This window comes from Solanum stenotomum, chromosome 7 (genome assembly GCF_019186545.1).
Source record: "Solanum stenotomum isolate F172 chromosome 7, ASM1918654v1, whole genome shotgun sequence".
In the NCBI taxonomy this organism is placed as follows: domain Eukaryota; kingdom Viridiplantae; phylum Streptophyta; class Magnoliopsida; order Solanales; family Solanaceae; genus Solanum; species Solanum stenotomum.
In genome coordinates this window covers 5,637,621-5,651,909 of record NC_064288.1, presented here as the reverse complement: position 1 = coordinate 5,651,909, position 14,289 = coordinate 5,637,621, and the positions used below count along the sequence as shown (strand labels likewise).

Below are 14,289 nucleotides of genomic sequence, written 5' to 3'. Positions count from 1 at the left end.
CTATAGAACACTCTCTCGTCGTTTCCTTAGTTATTTGTTTATATTTTTTTCTTAATTCACTCTTCTAATTCAACTTTAATACATTGTAATACACTTTTAATACAAGTTTAATTCATTTTTGCAGTTTGGTGGTTGATTTGTTATGATTTGATGACTTGTTTAAATTATTTCTTAATTCACTCTTCTAATTAACTTTAATACACTTTTAATACACTTTAACTATTGATTACCTCAATGCTTAGTTTTCTTATTGCTGTTGAATCTCTGTTGAAACACTCAAATACAAATTGGTACAATCTACACCTAATTACGAGATCCGCAAATACCCAAATACGAAAAAAAGAAAACATCTTTCGTGCAAGCAAGTACCATTGCATGCCAACACATATTTGTTCAATAAAAGCTAAGCAATCAGAAAGTGAAGAATAGACCAATATAGTTTTTCATAGCCATACTAACTACAAACTGTTTTTACACCATATAGTTTTCACAGTCATACTAACTAATATAACTATATTTCTTTATCTTTCCGGTCTTTCGTCTTCACTTTAAAGGTCACTCGCTTGCTTCCTTCTTGCATATTCCCATAATATAGCTCCAAATCTCTTTCGGAGAATGTCTGCCTTTACTTGTTGATTTAGAATATGTTGGCCATTACTTATAAACTCCGCAAATGCAGCAACGAAAACTCCACAGTCCCTAAAAAATTCAATATAAAATTATTATCAAAATATCTACTTAATACAAAAAAGAATACCTATTTGATAATACTTACAGCGAGTCATCTTGTTGTCTGGGAACACCTTTAGTTATGAAATGAAACTCAATTTTCTCGAACTCATCTATCCCACTGTATTTCGGTGTTTCCTTCAATTCAGGACGCTTATCATAGAACTTGACCACACTCAAGTAATATGGTAAAACAATTGAAAGCATCTCAACAATATTTTTAACCTCAAAATTCACCCCATCCCTTGCCGGAAATGAATCATATACCTCCAAAGACCTTTGCCCAATATCAAACACGACAAGAATCCAATGACAACCCTCTTTAATGTTTAGTGGAAAAAGAATATAATCCACTTTATCCCACGAAGTGCTTGCCAACAAATGACGTCCACATATATACCGGGCAATATCATCAGAATCTTTTACTTTATAGTTCTTCTTATTCTCATGAGCATCACAAAGTTGAAAGAAAGAAGTAGTAATTTTCGTCTTGAACACACAATCAGTAGTCGTAAATCGAACATTACTGTTGATTTCATATTTTCCTTTCTTTCTTAGATAATAGAAAATGACATCAATATGCTGTAAAAAAATTAGAATTGAAATGTAAAAATGAAATAGTCTCAAGAAACAAACATTCAATTAACCTCAAGAAACTCAGTAAGTGATATTGCAACACACAAGATTCACAAAATTCTCACAAGATTCAATTAGTCTCCAAGAAGTAGTCAGTTAGTAAGTGTCAACCATTTATATATAAAATGTTGGGAAAGATAAACATGTGGATAGTAAGACGTATCTTACACAAGGAGACTACAATTGGTGTAATGTGTTCTAACCTCTATCCAAGCATTCTGGTCACAAATATTTCTCTTAATTACCTAAAGAAGTGTTGAAAAACAAGGACATATCGGAACAATAGGGAATTCATAGTGATTCAATTTGCTCACTATATAATACATAATATGAAACACATTAGCACCTATTCAGTCTAATGTGATTTGGCATAAATTATTGAACTAGCTATACATCAATAGGAGCAGCTAGCACATGATACACTGAATAGCTGGAGTGGGCTACAATGCATGCTACAAGTAAAGCAATAGAAACTTAAGTATAAAATGACACAAGCAGTAGCAATAATCTACTTCATATGGCAGGAGAGAAATTACAGAATTTTTCAACCCAAGGAACACAAAGATGCTCACTAGACAAATCATTCAGGAAATTCAACAGCAGAGATAGTATGACTCCAAGAATGGCAAGCGTTATGAATAACAAATATTGACGTCCAATTAAACTTTATACAACTAACCTCATCACACCATTCTTGTCCAGAATGTGCCAATTTGAAAAACCAGTGTCTTTCTGCTACATTACAAATACCTAATTCAAATGTTGGACTGATAACATTAAGAGCATCTGTATAAGGTTTCTTTCCCCTATCAAAACATAAAAAAATTACAACATAAATACTCAGAAACTGGACAGCAACAAATAAAAAAGAGGTAACTAAGGAAATTAAAGAATAGTGAATTAAGAAACTTGTATCTATTGTGAATTAGAGGTAACGAGAGAGTTCTATAGATTGAATTAAACTTGTATCTATTATGAATTATGTAAGTTATTCAATAGTAACAAATTAACCAACAAACTTCAAAATGAATTACCTCTTCTTTGTACCATATAAAGCCACTTAATGAATGAATCGATCAAATCCGATTCATTATCTCCTCCAATTGCATATGAAAAAGGATGTTTTGTCTCAAAAAATTGATGTCTTACACATAAAGTTCCTCCATATTCGAAATATTATGTATAGGGAGATGTTATTAACTTTCCTGGATTTTTCTTTCTGCCGCATTTCTTTGGTGTCACTTTCTTTTTGTTTTGATCAACAGGGGCTCTTTTCTTTAGATAAGATTCTTCGGTCCTATTGATATGAGAAAGATCTTCATCAAGAAAAACAAAATCATCAAGAGTAAGCAAAGGTTTTTGACAATCCTCTGTTGCATCTGCATACAATAGACATATTGATTAATTTACAGTCAACAGATGCCAACACTTATTTATGTTAGCTTTGTTGATTACATTACCATAAGGTTGCGCCCCAACTGTATTCACATCAGCAACCTCTTGGATTGTAAGCAAAGTAAATATTTTAATAATGTTATTAAAATACAATGAAAGAAGTTTATTTGAAGTGAAGAAAATTAATACCATTTATATCAGCAACAACCTCTGACAAAACTTTTCAATAGCAATTCCTGCAACATCTTCCTCTGTATATAACAAAAACATTTAAAATAAGATAGTTGAATTAACATATATGAAATATGTAATATATTTGTATAAAACCCTTCATTACCTATTTTACTTGATACTCTTTCAAAATTTTCAACATCAGCAAATCTAACTGAAGTTTTAAGCACTTGAGATTCTTCATTTTGATTTGATCTCATAACATGAGCATCGTGCCCTCTTGATTCATTTACAAATGCATTAACATAGGGAGAGAATGTTGTTTATGTAATTAACACATATTATAAGAAAAACATATTAAAAGTATATTATGACTATAACAGAAATGTATTGAAAATATAAAGAAACCTCCATTGAAATCTAATCCACCCGAAAACGTCTCGCCAGCCTGCTTCTTAGATGGTTCCCTGACTTTTCTGATAACAGAGCTGCTACCACCATTCTTAGCAAACAACAAAGAAATATCCTCCAATAATTGTTTATTAGAATTCACTACAAATTCTTTGATTTGATTAAATCCTAAATCAATCTTCTCTTCAAGTGCTTTGTTATTTTCATTCACCTAGTAGATATTAAACCATAACACAAAAATTAAATTATAAAAGTTCTGGAAAAAAAAAGAGCCTAAAGTCAAGTTTGTATATACCTTTACAAGTTCTTTTCTCAATTCAATAACTTCATTTGTCAACATGACTTGATCCTTTAGGCTCCAATTTAAAAATTTCGGCATTGTAATCACGAGGTTCAGGAAGCCTAAATTTACGTACTTCATCTTCACTAGCCACTATGTTCTCAAATTGAAAAACCAAATAAACAAAATAAAAATAGATATAGTAACTTGAGTGGAATTAAACAATCCCATAAAATGTATTAACTTTGTACAAATACCTTATTTTTTGTAGGCATGAAGAGACATTTCTCAATATATTTTTGCCATGGACTTTCGGCAATTGTCTTCCAATTCAAGAATCTTGGAATTGAGTTAGCAACCCGAATGGCTATATCTTCATCAACTTTTGAACAACACTCAAATATCCATATTTGAAGAGCAAGAGGCAAGCCACCCAATCTATAGTATTTATGGGTTGACTTAAGCTCATGTCTCACAGAATCAGACAACTTTTTTAGACATCTAAACCCCACGGATATGAATTGAATTGTCCACTTTCCACAAGGTAAAAATCTCTATTACTAATTTGGTATTCGTTGTCCTCATATGAAAATAAAAAATCATTAATGAAGAAGAGAACAGCCAATGAAACAGCTGAGTCATCATCTAGGAATTTTTTAGCTAGAAACAACGCACGTAGATGACTCTTTGCAACAGTGATTTTTTTCGGAAAATAACTACTCAACAAACTACATTTAGAATCAGGAACATTGATAGGAGTGCCATCACTAACACAATTTAAGCCGGTAACTATTCCAAATTCTCTAAGACCAAAAAATAACTTTTTGTTATTTATTTCAATAGTAAACACATCATCCGGTGTGTGTTTTAACTCTCTATTTATAAGGCAATGAATAACTTGTAGTTGTGTGCTCGCTTTTGGAAGGTCAAGAAAGTAACCAAAACATGTATTCTTGAACAACTCAAGTTGTTTATCAGATAAAGATAGTTTGATTTGGTCGATGACACTATGATTAGTGTAAGATGACCACCTACTCAAAATATACACAATATCCGGATGTTTTCAGAATTTACGATCCTGCATATGTATTAAACATGAATTAAAAATGTGTTACTACATACTAAAGTTGAATTAAAGATGAATTTCACATACTATGTATCAAAGTAAGGTAGTAATCAGTTGAATTAAAGATGAATTAAAGATGAATTACACCGATGATCACTTTTGGTTCCAAAATCCAGACCCAGAACTTATCAACTTCAACACAAGCAGCCTAAACAATGATCTAGTTGTCATACACTTAAAGATCTATTTTATATCAAAAAACCAACTTCCAAAGCAATTTAAACCTACATTTCCAGTTTATCCATTGGAACAAAACATTCGAGTGCGGGGAAAAGATCAGATAGAACATGAAACAATGTTACTCCAAAATATATGATGTGTCCTCTCATTTACACATCTTTTCCATCTGTTTTCCAAATTAACACGAACAAGTGTTACCAGCTATTTGACAAGCTCCCACTAATTCTAGACAAAACAATGGACAAAGAGGAGATATTTTGCAATTAAGTAAAACATAAATGTCAAATTCAAAGTGACTGCTAGCTTCCTGTTATAGCACTGCTCTTCATTGGAAGAGTATTGAAATAGTCATGTACATGATTCCCACACACCCCGCCTCCTTCAAATATATGATGAAACATTTGCTCATATTGCTTCCTGCCACTTTTTAAGAAGAACATTATGAGCCCGATATATAACCTCCTAATATATTCAAGACACTAGGACACTCAATCCCAAACTAGTTAGGGTCAGCACTCAGAATCCTATTTATCCCTCCCCTTTATTTAGGTGAACCTATTAATCAAACAAATGCAAAACCTGCTCTATTCACTTCCTGCCATTTCTTCAGATGACAATCTCTTAAACCTGAGATATAAAGCTACTAATAGATTCAAGACAGCAGGACTCAATCTCAAACTAGCTAGCATTGCAACACTATGCATCCTAACTTGATATCTCACATTCATTTTTGAGTGTTTAAAAAAAATTATAGTACTACATACTAAAGTTGAATTAAAGATGAATTCCACATACTACATCTCAAAATCAAGGCAGTAATCAGTATACAACCATTCCTAAAACAACAACTAACTAGGAAAAATACTATCACATACCGGATATCTACTCTCTGGTAGAATGACATTGTTGGGCAATCGATTTCGTGTTTTTTCATCCTTCACTGGCTTCTTCTTCTCCGGCCCATCTTTATTTTTCAATTTTTTTGACTGAAATTGAGGAGGTAAAACCTCAAAATCGTCATCACAGTCCACGATTTTCTTCGACGTAGATGCTAAATCAACGCATCTTTTTTTTTTATTTCTTCACATTGTTCACCTCTTTAACTCGTTTTTTTACCTTTGTTCTGCTTCTTGTTCTGCTCCTCCTTGTTCTGCTCACCCTTGTTTTGCTCACCCGATACTTGTGAGATTCCCAAACTAAAATTAGGACAGTCATTAACTTCATCAGTAGGAGATGAAACTTGACCCCTCATTCGACTCCTTCTATAAACTTTCTGATTCGAAGTACCAACATCACTAAGTATCCACGGACTTCTTCTAGGCGATTTTCGTGCTCCTCCTTCTTCTTCCATTAGAATTCTGTGCTGAAAAATGGGGAAGAAAGAACAACAAAACCCTAAAATTTTCGGACAGAAAAGTAGAAAGAAAAGAGAGAGAGGATATGAGCGAATGGGCAACACTTTTTTGCTTAGTTTAAAAATTACATGAAAAGGAACAAATTTGCTTTAAAATTGTTTTAAGTAACTATTGCTAAAAGTTGACAAAAATGGCAATAAATTAAAAGTATACTTAAAAATGGTAATTATTAAATAAAAGACCTTCACTTATGTAATTTTTCCATAAAAGAATATATAATTTTAAAAAAAGTGGGCTGGCCCGGCAAGTCTATAGCCCACGTACTTGTGGGTTGGGCAGACCGTTTTCTGGCCCACACCAAAAATGGGCTAGCCCGACCTGACCCGTAAAATGTCAAAGCCTATATGGATTAGCCCAAATGGGGTGGGCTAGCCCATATTGACAGTTTTAGTTGTAAGTACATTAGTTCTAAAGATAAGCGCATCAAATCATGATTGATTTGCCTCATTTGAATTCTTCTCAAAGGCTATATATGATATCTATAAATTAAGTTAACATTATACTCGATAAATAATAATAATTAATTCTTGTCAAATTTTAAATTCTTCTTAAATTGTCATTCTTACGGAAAGTCAAATTTGTGTTTAACGTTGAATTAACTATTTTTCTTCTCTGATATGTTTTCATTTAAATATATAGGTGTTCTTAATTTACCAGCTTTTAAATAGTCCTCTGCATATTACAAGTATAGTATTCTTCTTTATTTAGAGAGAGTTGTCTAGTCTTTTTTTTTTTTTCGTTTACCTTACATCACCGATTTTTATTTAAACTACAATTTTTTGCTTAAAAATTTATATGATTGTTTTCCTCTATCCATATGATAGAGTGAATTCTAGATATAGTGAAGAATTTATTCACTTACAAAGCTTAAATTTTCAATAAAAAAATATCAAGTGAAATTTATGTCAAAACCCAACTAATTTTTTTAAAAAAAATATTGCATATTTAACATCAAGTATTAGTTTTATTCAAATTACCGTGCAGGAAATGGTATTGCTAGAATTCATTGATTGGATTTTATTTAGCGACAGAGAACTCTCTCTAAATAATAGAATTTATACGCTAATTTATTTAACAATTGCATGTGCACATTAATTATTTTGTCTCAATTTATGTGATATATTTATCATTGAATTTATGAAATATGAAAAGACTTTTCAATATTTCAAAACTACCCTTAAAATAAGTATAATTTACATAAATCTCATAGTGCTAAGAGTAATTACATCATTTTCCTACTCTTTTTAAAATTACAAAAATTCCTTAAAATTTATGAATTTCGGATACAACAGCAGGCATCCAGATGCATAGGGTACAGATGTATCGGAGAGGGGATAGGGATGTATCAAAGAAAAGGATAGGGCATCCAGATACATAGGGGAGAGATGTATCCTAGAGAGGAGGAATGTATCAGAGAATGGAATATGATTGTATCTAAGAAGGGATAAGACATCCGAATACACAGTGGAGGGATGCATCAAAGAGGGAAGGATGTATAAGCGAGAGNGGGCGGGGGGAGGGAGAGGGGGGGGAATTAAATGGTAGGAAATTTTAGAGATTAAGATAAAATAAGATGTGTATTTAGGTAATTTTTCCTTCAAATAAATACATTTATAAATAGAAGAGTACACATTTTTACAGTATTCATAAATGTGAAGTTGTTACATTTTAATATATATATATATAATGACTCTTTTGGTTAGATTTAATTAGTCAAATGATGTCATTTGGACAACAAAATTATTTATTTTACCATATTCTTGAGATATGCAAATTTTTCCATATTTATTAATTTATTAATTTCAAAGTTGACTGATTTCTTATCATTTTCTTCTTGAACTTTGACGATTAAGCAATAGAATCTTTTTATTTACCATATTACTGAGATATGCAAAAAAATTAAAAAAATTTATTAATTTCATAATTGAATGATATCTTATCATTTTCTTGAACTTTGATCATTAGTTTTTGTAAGGACATTATGAAATTCATCTATTTAAAGGGTTTTCTCCTCTTATGAGAACCAAGTCATATGAAAAATAAGAACAATATCACCATCTTGATTCTTAATTTTTCTCTTTTGTTTCAATGGCTTCACAAAGAGAACTTGTCATCAAGTGAGTTTTTCTTTACATTATTAGTGTATATAAGTTAAAATCTTATTTATTTTATTATATATATTCACGAACTTTTTTTAATGTTGCCTACCATTTTTAGAGAACTCGAGAGTCTGGAGGCACTTATCAAGTGAGTTTCTTTTTAATTTTCTCTCCTCATCTCGCTCTTAACTAATAACACCCATTAATCGTGCATCAAAAGATATTTTTATGTATATATTATAAAATATAATTCATCTTATTTTCACAATTACAAAACACATATTTTCTATGTGTGGTTAAACTATTTCTATGTCAAATTCTATTTATTTTACATCCTTCATGATTTTTTCTTATGTTGCTTACAATTATTTTTTTTAGAAGATTCAAGGAAATAGAAAAGGAGGCACGTATATATGCTTCAACTTTCATTGCTCTGCATGAAATATACATTGTTGATTGAAAGGAGGAGTGTATCTACTTGTTTAACTTTTGATGAAGACAAGCTATCTAAGGAGGTTGACCAACAAATTGAAGAGGTTAGTTTTCATCTCAACATATATACTGAAGTTAACAATGTGTATAACATATATATCCTATATATGATGAACGCGTTTTCTTTATTTTTATTTTTTTTTTGGCAGAACGCAAAGTTGCTAAATGATATCGAATATACAAAAATAATGATTGGTGAAGAGTAAAGTTGCCCTAGAAGCTTTCAATGAGATCCCAATGTTATCATCTTAGTGTTAAATTAAAAATAAAATAGTTAGAGCCTCTTACTCTCTTTTCGAGGAGCAACTTTACTTATGAATTGCCTAAAATTATCTTGATATTCTAGTACTCTTTCAGTACTTATTTCCAAATTTAATTGTTATCATGTTTATCCAGCTATTTTGTTTTGTTGAATCTACTCTAACATTTCATGAGAAATTAAATAAACCAACATAGGTAAAGATATTCTAACTCATTTTACCACTAAACCAAATAAATTGCGAATTAAGAAGTTATCATTTATGATCACATTTAATGATATAAACTTTTTTTTTCATTTTTGGTTTACGCACCTTGCAAAACTCAATAAAATACAAGTACTTGTGCAAAAGCACCAAACTCAATATTTTTTTGGGAGGAATTATTATTTTTATAATAAATGGCAAAATTTTCAACAGCAATTAAATTTTAATTCATAACCTCAAAAGTCATATGAGTTTAGTGCTAAGAACATTAAAGACTAATCGAACTCATCAAATTAAAATCTTAAATTCGTCATTAGTTATACTGTTGAGCAGCTTTAATCATTTAAGTTTACTAAAATAAGCCATTTTAATCGCCGTCACAAATTTAACAAACTATACCCCAACCCTAAACCCCTTCATGAGTTTGTTTTTTACTTCAAACCCTCTTTTTAGTGGCTCCAAACCCAGATAGGAGAACCATGATGAGATGAACAAAGACAATATTTATTATACTAACAAGAAAACGTTTTTGATCATTTGTCCTCCAAGATAAATTTTAAAATAATGTTGTTAGAGTGGCTTTTAAGAGAGGTTCTTTATGAGTTAGGCAGTATTTTGGTTTGCCAACATGTTCTATGACAATGTTACATTTATTAATATAATATAAATCTTGTAATTCGATGTTTTAGATTTCTCTAAGCACATGGATGTTGATTTTCATTATATTCATAATTCGTATATGAATAATTTAAAATGAAATTAATAAAGTCACATTAACTATTCTTTTGATAATTAAATTTCTTCTTAAAATAAAATTCTAAATGTTTCTTCTTTACAAACAATTAGTTAAATTGGCACTCACAAATCACAATATTTGGTTACCCCCATTTGAAAAAAAGTTGTTAAATTTCAAATTTATTTGTAAATAACTATATTTCAAAATCTAGATTCTTGATCAATGACTTTTTTTTATTAGGTTCAATTAATCTCATGCCTTTGAGCAACAAAATCAATTTTTAACAATTTTCTTAAAATATGTAAAATTTTCAAAACTTACTAATTTTCTATTACACTATATGAACTTTGAATATTATATTGGTTAGAACATTATGAAATCAATCTACTTAAAGGACTTTCTTCTCTTGTGAGAATCAGGTCATATAGCAAATCAAAGAGAGAGAGACAATAGCTATGACACAATGTTTGAACAAGTACTAAGCTATGATTGTTTGAGTTTTTTAATTGTATAGATGGAAATTGTGTTGATGCTTTTTTTCTTTTCTAGTTATGTAATAATTAAATACCCAAGTTCATGTTTGTTATATTTTGGATGCATAAGAAAGGAAATTTGATTTGTCTATTTATCTTTATTCAAATCTATTTGATCTAATGTAACTTTTTATTTTTCCCCTTTCTCTGCTTTCCGTATCTATCTATCTATCTATATCTTTGTATAATATAAAGGAGAAACATAGACTAGGTGATGTGACACCTCTCTATGACCTCCATTTACATTTTTTTTTTTTGGCTTTTTTTCTTATTTAAATTAATCATTTTATAGTAAAAGTAAATTACTTAATTTATTACAAATAAATATTTAATTGATTGATAAACATTTACAACAAACACTCCTCACATGCCAACTAATCATTCATAACTTCCACATCTCTAATTCTACTCTTAATAAATTTATTTATTTATTCTCTCTTTTTTTAATCTAATTTTAATTATAAAATGACAACATATTTTAAATATTTTTCTCTTTATTATTTAACTTTTTACAATGAATAATTATCCATGAATTACACTTTTCAAGTTTTTACTTTTAATCTTTATCTATATGTAATAGAAAGTTATATATATATAACACCTCTCTATGACCTAATTTTTTTTTTTCTTCTTTTAAAAAAACTTCCCCCGTCTCATTTTTCTCTAAAACCACTCCGTTAATTTGATTCATTTTGATTTGCCTTAGTAATTAAAACTAAAATTCCCTATATAATATTGTAACAATAAACGGATGAAGACTAAGGGTCGAGATGAAAGTAATTGAAGAGAATAGATAATTTAATTTATATATAATGTGACATATGGTAGTTAAATGGAGAATTTAAGAAGAATATGAAGAGGCATACCAATCAATAATAATAGCTAATTATTGTGTATTTATTTCTCTGCAAATTTAACACAAGAAAATTAATGATAAATAGCTAAAATAGCTATTTCTTCACTCACAGCCAATGATGAATATCTTTCAAGCATCCTACTTGCTACTGTTACTTTTGAATGCTTGAATTTTGAGTCTTACAATTTGATAATTTGTGGAGTATTATTGATATGATTTTTTTATATTATATGTTATTTGCATGATTATAAAATAGAAGTGATTGATTTTCTTGATTGTTTTTTTTTTCTTTTTCTAACATCATGTGTTTGACAAAATAAGATATCATCTATCGACATTCAGTAAACGTTTTCCTCATTTTCTTAGTGATTTCTTGACTATATATTTAGTCTTATGATTTGATAATTTGTGGATTATTATTTATATGACTTTTTTAATTATATGTTATTTTCATGATTATGAAATATGAGTGATTTATTTTCTTGATTGTTCTTTTTTTCTTCTTCTAAGATTTGGTGTTTGACAAAATAAGAGATCAACTATCAGTATTGGGTAAACTTTTTCCTCTTTTCTTAGTGATTTCTTGACTATATGTATAGTTGCATAATTTTGAAATAGAGGTGATTGATTTATTTTATTGTTCTTTTTTTCTCTATTAACATCAGGTTTGACAAATTAAGAGAATCAATATTTCGTGAGATTTTCCTCTTCTTTTCATTTTCCTTTTAATTCGACATTTTTTAGAGTAAAAATTTGTGTTCGAAAAAAAGAATGAAACAAAAATTAAAATAGTCATAGAAGTAAAATCAACTGAAATATTTTTGTCAAATTTATGTTGAAAAACAATTTTTGATGTTGTCCTTTTGAAAAACAATATTAGTGGCAATTAGAATTTTAAGTCGTTCTTATTGTTTTGAAAATTCAAGAATCTAACGAAAACTGCAAAGTTATTTGTCAAAAAAAATCAATTGGGAGAAGTATGTATTGTTTACCTTATTTTCTTTCTATTAGTATGTCTTTTTTTGTTATTTATATTGTTCTATCATTCGTTTCATGTCATTCAATTCTTAATTTATCAATTTCTTGTATGTTTATGTTTAATTATGAAATATGGTACCAAGATTATTATTGTAATTAATATAGTGGTTAATTAGTTGCAAAAATACAATAATATTAACTGTGATTAACTATAACATTTACTTTGACAAGGTTTGCACAAAAATAAAATATTGGATAATTTAGATAAATAAAATATATTATTTAGCCTATTATTTATATGAAATTGTTTTAAATATTTTGCAATCAAATTTATACAAGGGTTCATTTTCAATTATAGTCTTAATATATGATGATCTTCATTTTGTTTCCTTTTTTCCGTTCATAATTATTTTATTAATTAATTAATTTTAAAGGTAAAATAAAAAATAAATTAATTTTAATTTGATTTTGCTAATGATAAATATTTTGGGACAATCATTTTAATAATGTTGATAACTAATAAAAATAGATAGAATATTTTTCTTCCTTTAATTTTGGTCAGTCAACATATTTTAAAAACTCAAATAGTACTCTTTAATGAATTTCTTTAAATACAGCTTAATTAGAAACACAAAAGTTATTACAAATTAAGAAAAAGAAAGGTACTACTAATTAAGAGTGCATTAACTATTGCAATCATAAATTTTCTATTTATTTTATTTAAATGTTAGAAGTGTTTAAAGTTATATTATTTCCTATCCTTGGTGTTTCGCAAAAGTTAATTTGGGCTTAGATGACATTTTAAGAAACTCAATCAGACATGACAAAGATAAAATTCTTTATGTATTTATGAATGTTTTTCATTTAGTTTTTCTTTACTGGACATATTCATCTTATTATGTCATTTTTCTAAAATTTAATTGTGAATCAAGTCTTTTATAGTATTTTTTTTGTTCCTCCCATTATCTTGGAAAGATTGTGCCTTTCTTTTTGAAATGATGTCCGATAAAAAAAAATATTCATTTCATGTTTGGCGTTGTTATATTCATATAGCTAAACTGGTTAATAAATAACTAAACAATAAAAACATCAAAGTGTAAAGGTGGAGATTATTATTAAAACAATCGATGCTTAAATTATTTATGTTTGATATATGTATGGGTTATTACTAACGAACAACAAGGTCTTGATCTCAAATCATAATTTATATGAATACAAAATTATATTTTGACTTTTTTTACAGAAGAATTTTGTAGTTGTTCATCATTTTAAAAAAAGAGTTACTGAGGACCGCGTGAAGCGCGGCCAAATTTTCTAGTGTAATAATTAAATATCCAAGTTCATGTTTGTTAATATTTTTTAACCAAGGGAACCATTTCTATGCTTTCAGTATGTAATATAATTAAATACCCAACTTCATGTTTGTTGATATTTTTTAACCATTTAGCATAAGGCTAAATGGAAATAAATTAAAATTTTGGCAAAATTTTTTTTTTCCTTCTCTTGAGAATGCCTAATCCTATGTTTAGGAGTGTCAACTGAGCGGGTTGGATTGAAATTAGAGATAATAAAATGAGTTGAAATAAAAATTAGGTTGAGTCATGACCCGCCCAAATTTATTTTGGGCTCAATGGGCTAAAAATGAATTGTAATAAAATGGCATGAAATAAAATGGAAAAATTTTCAAAATGTCAATATTTTATCATTTAATAGGATCCCTTAGCCACATTTTCAATATTTATTAAAAGTGTCAAGGAGAAACATGCAGTGTTTCAATGAAAAAACTGT

At 28.8% G+C, this 14,289-nt stretch overlaps 1 protein-coding gene and 1 pseudogene across 1 annotated transcript in view; both read right to left on the bottom strand.

The window, feature by feature from the left end:
• The window catches only part of LOC125870339 (photosystem II reaction center W protein, chloroplastic-like), an 841,908-nt gene that overhangs the window by 213,480 nt on the left and 614,139 nt on the right, over positions 1 to 14,289 (bottom strand). The gene's annotated exons all lie outside the window — the stretch shown is intronic.
• Positions 522 to 3,897, bottom strand: LOC125870284 (uncharacterized; annotated as a pseudogene).